At 34.3% G+C, this 5,000-nt stretch overlaps 2 protein-coding genes across 2 annotated transcripts in view; both read right to left on the bottom strand.

The window, feature by feature from the left end:
* Positions 1–5,000, bottom strand: part of LOC145268689 (uncharacterized) — a 1,072,728-nt gene that overhangs the window by 211,853 nt on the left and 855,875 nt on the right. The window lies entirely within an intron of this gene.
* LOC145268589 (obscurin-like) overlaps positions 1–5,000 on the bottom strand; it is an 83,827-nt gene that overhangs the window by 14,860 nt on the left and 63,967 nt on the right. The window lies entirely within an intron of this gene.

The raw sequence follows: 5,000 nt of genomic DNA, 5'->3' as shown, positions 1-5,000 counted from the left end.
CAAAGTTTAAAAAAATTGACCGCTTTTTTTTTTTTTTTTTGCTCAACATACACCTCCAAACCCCCGGGCAACGCCGGGCTGAAATGCTAGTAATATATATAAAATACTGACTCAACGAGTCAGAAGTCGTTTACTTGCTCTTAAAATTTATGTCTATAATATTAAAAACGTTATTGTATTTTTGTAGCTTGTCTGTTTGTACATAATTGAATGACTAAAAATGGAATAGGCAAAGTACTCTTTAATAAGGCTGTAGTTTATTTGTACTGACAGACAGTTGTATAAGAAGACAATATATTATTTAAATATTTAGTTTGGTGTTCTAACGGTTTTCCCGATTATGCAGCAAGATCATTATTCTGGATTCAGAATTCATAAAAGTGTAAGCCAAACTAAATATTTATATCATAATTTTCACAGCTCTACAATGTTCTGGCACTTTCTAAAGAATATTGGTTTAAGCTTATTTTAAGAAATACAATATATTGCCTGATCTGTTACTTCTTTAAAAAAAACGTTTTTAAAAAAAACAAAACAAAAAAAAACTTGAATTTTACTTCTCCATTATCTGATGTTTCTTCTGGAAGCACTGATTCACCCTGGACATCTATAATTCTGTTTACCCGTTCTTATGGATTACCAATGGATTACTAATGGACTTATTTTGGATTTATTGTTCTGGATTTTACCTTCTTATTCAATGGATTTTTGCCATTTTTCCTTGTTCCTGCTTTCATAATCATTCAATGGATTTTAACCCTATTCTTTTTCTCCCTTTTTGCTGTTTTCTACTCTCGTAATCATTATGAATCCCTATAAAATTCACAATCTGTTGAATAATTTTTTATGCAAATATGATTAATTTCATATTTGTATTATTTGAAATGCATATTTTGCAAACCTCTTTCCTCTGATGAGAAGAACTGCATTTTTCGAAACTCCATGAAATAAGATTTTTCAAGATTATTTGTACTCCTTGTCGGATAATTAAAAATTTTGTAAACCTTCTTTACAGGTTTATGTTTTCTTTGAAAATTTGAATAAATTTACAATAATATATATATATATATATACACACACATTTTAGATTTGTCTTTACATAAGCAGTAGTTTGTTGCTACAAAAACGGAATTTAAACTAAATTAGAATTCCGCTTTCGAAAATAAGGGTTGTTGCCTGATGAGGTCTCTAGTTAATAAATACTAGTAGACCGAAACATGCTCATGACTGTGTAGCAACAAACTACTGTTTATGTAAAGACAAATGTAACCTGCTCTACTTTTGTATTGAGCACTCTTGTATGAACCTCGTTATATGTCATTGGTTACCCTACTTTTGAAAAATAGCAACTTCAAACTATATATATATATATATATATATATATATATATATATATATATATATATATATATAGGGTGTCCAAAAAGTCACTGAAGCGTTGCAAATCATTTTTACTATTAATGACTTTTTTTTTTTCTTTAAGATATTTTACAAATAATATTTTGGAAATTAATTATGGATAAGTACAGTATGGAACAACGTACATAAGTTGTGAAATTGTTTTACCAAAATCAGTGGTTAATTGTTTTGACCCAAAGGGTTAATCAACGGCATTTTCATGTAAGAGATAGCACAAGTCACAACGCGATTCGAAACATTGTGCGCTGATTTGAAGACCAAGGAATTGTACTTGATCTTCCGCGAGCTGGCAGACCGCGAAACGTCATCACAAATGAAAATAGAGAAAGACTGTGAGAGAGCGTTGTGCAGCATCCTGAAACATCGATTCGACGACATTCCACACAACTTGACATATATCGAAGCTCATTACACAGTATTCTGCACAGTTTAAAACTCTTTCTTTATAAAGTGCAGCTTGTTCAACGCTTGAAACCTGAAGATTTGCAAACAAGGGTGAAGATGTGGCTACGCACCATCAAGGCCCTGTCGGTGGGGCATTAGAATACGCTGACTGCCCCCCTGCAGAGGGTAAAAGTCCCTCAATGGGGGTCCTGGATATGACCTTAAACTATATCCAGTGGTGAGGCACCAGCTTGTGGGCTTTGGGGAGTGTGGAGCCACCCTTTAATTACCATTGCTCCCAGGTCGACTCTGACCCGGAGTGGTAGTACCTGTTAGGGTCCCAACTATGGGTTAAATAGAAACCGACGTGAAAACAACAAATATATTCTATTAAAAAAAATTTTCTTCAAAATCTTTGGATTCGGCATTAAATAACCCGAAAAGGGTTGATATGCCGTAAAACAAAAACAACCAACCAACCAACGCACCATCAAAGCAGATGAAGCAGGTGTTGAAGGGTAAGCATTAGGGTTAATAACCAGTTATCTTTAAGATGGAGCAAGTGTTGATGGGGTTTAAATATACTAGACTATTCATGATCCGTTGGGTCAGTATATGTTATAGCTAGCTATGGAATAGTCAGTATACGGAAGTAATGCGTAAAAGTGTCAGTGATTATTCAGAATTAATGTATAAACGCACAAAAATTGAATGCACGTGCGTGCGAAAACAAACATGGCGACCAATGAAAATAATATGGAATACATTGGATAATGTTTCATTGTTCTTAGATTAAATGAAAAAATCCTTTGCATTAGAGGGGTGTAATCCGTTGCAAAAAAATTGAAAAAAAGGAAAAAAATACAAGGAAGAGATGTGCATTGTTCAGACCCACTCTAGTTTTTTTTTTTTTTTTTGGTGTGTGTGTGTGTGTGTGTGTGTGTGTGTGTGTGTGTGTGTGTGTGTGTGCGTGTTAATAGCCTAATTAAGTAATATTTAACGGTGAGACCTTTTCAAAGCAAATCTCAAAAAAAAAAAAAAAAAAAAAAAAAGAGCCCCCCCCTCTTCACACACACACGTTTTGAAGTGTTTCTACGTATTTTTAAAATGTTTGGAACTTATGACCTCACCCTGTTCCCTCTTTTTGCCCCCCCCCACGCCACCAAACTTGAAAAAATGCTTACGATGACATGTCTCGTTTTTACCGCTACCTGACCTAGAAGAGGGTGCTCATTTTACATTAAATTTCTAAAGGAAAGTGATTCCCCATGCTAAAATATTAAATTTTTATCATTATTTTTTTTTTTTAATTCCTTATTTTATATTATCTTTAAAGGTTGTTGAAACTTATTAACCAAAAAAAGTAGATTTTGTTTTGTTTTTATTTTTGCTTTTTTTTTTTTTTTTTGGCGGTGAACTACAACTGGATTAGGTCGTAAAAAATACCAAATATTTTTTTTAAATATGTAAGTTGATCAAGAAATTTTTTGTTTTGTTTTGTTTTGTTTTTTTTTACATTAGAAAAACATTTTTTTGTTTTGTTTTGTTTTTTGAAAACGATTTTAGCTTGATATGAAAATACAAGCAAAATAATCGTTTTAAAAATTTGAGACGCTAAAAACATACTCAGTTTTAGGGGGAAGTTTTTTCCCATATAATTAAAAGCATTCGTGAACAATACTTGTTAAAAAGAACTGTATTGTTTACAAATAAAAATAAAAAAGTTCATGTTGTTATAAAATTGTTAAAATTTCTATTTGTTTAAAATCAAAATAAAAAAGTTTATATTGTCTAAAATTATAAAAAAATTTCTATTAATATTGTTTAAAATAACAATTGTTCATATTGATTTTAAACAATATAAAAACTTATTTATATTGTTTAAAATAAAAAAAAATTTATATTGTTAAAATTTTAAAAGTTCTGTGTATATTGTTTAAAATAAGTAAAAAGTGTCTATTATTTTAAAAAAAAATATGTTTATATTGTTTATTTTTGAAAAAAAAAATTCTACTTATTTAAAACTGTTGTTAAGTGTTGAGACATTACGTTGGACAAAGATAGCGGCGAAGAAGCAGTGCAGTACAATCCTGAGTGTAATTGCCAGTAACAAAGATGGCGGCAAACTGACTGAATCCTAAATTCGACAATTTTTTATAATAACTTTGGAAACTTTTCATTGGTTGCTCACCATGATTTGTGGTTATAAAAACAATCTTCAAAATCATTGGTGTCATGCCCCCATCACTTGTGTTGGGGGATGTGTCTCCTAGCAACTTCGGCTGCAGGGAGACTGGGTAGAGTCCTCATCAGGAATCCGTTCTTGACACTCAGCCTGACAGGTGAGGGAGCCGGGAACCGGCCCTGCCCCTGTTGGATTGAGGTACATCGCTTGGGTATCACCTAGGAGGTCCACGCTCTCAGGCCTTGCCACCCGGCTTTCAGGTGAGGCAAAGTTATTGCTTGTCGCCTGAGGCGCCCCTACTGGGGAATGCCGACTGGGGGGGGAAGTGCCCAGGCAATATTTGATGAGGCAAGAGTGCCCCTCCTTTAGGGGAGCTTGCCTACTCTCCACCTTCCGGCCTTGCGTCACATTTTGCTGTGGTGGACAGCAAATAAATATCTACCCCCCCCCCCATCAGGAGTCAAAAACATTTAACAAGTGTTCACTTTTGAAATACCATTGTTTACATAGTAACATAATGGCGATTAAGGAAATTTGGTTCCTTTTATGTGATATAAGAACGAGAGTATTTTGCCACTCATTCTCCAATCTTTTTTTTTTTTCTTTTTTACACAGTGGTCACCACTTATCAAGGCCCGGAAGCCACTCAGGGATAAGGGGTATTGCAAGTACATTACGTGACTGTGGAGATTTGATGAAGTATTTACTTAAGGAGGCGGTTCATTAGGAATTTGTTAACGTTGGACTTGAACACATCCAAGTTGTAGTCAGGTGGGAAGCAGGCAGACGGAACAGAGTTCCACAGGCGTGCAGTTCTAAGAAAGAAGCTTTGTTCATGGAATCCACGTTTTGATTTAGGCACAGATAAAGAGTGCGGGAAATTTTTCACAGTGGATTCGGCTAGACAGGTGTTTTTCGTGAAAGATTGGCGAGGGGGGACCAGAGATTGGAGTTCAGACGAGCACCTGCCATGGAAATAACGATAAAACAAGGATAGGCTCCCAACGTCTCT

The sequence above is a fragment of the Euprymna scolopes genome, chromosome 44, assembly GCF_053919585.1.
Source record: "Euprymna scolopes isolate OS-2025 chromosome 44, ASM5391958v1, whole genome shotgun sequence".
NCBI lineage: Eukaryota > Metazoa > Mollusca > Cephalopoda > Sepiida > Sepiolidae > Euprymna > Euprymna scolopes.
This window is presented reverse-complemented; position numbering and strand designations above follow the sequence as displayed.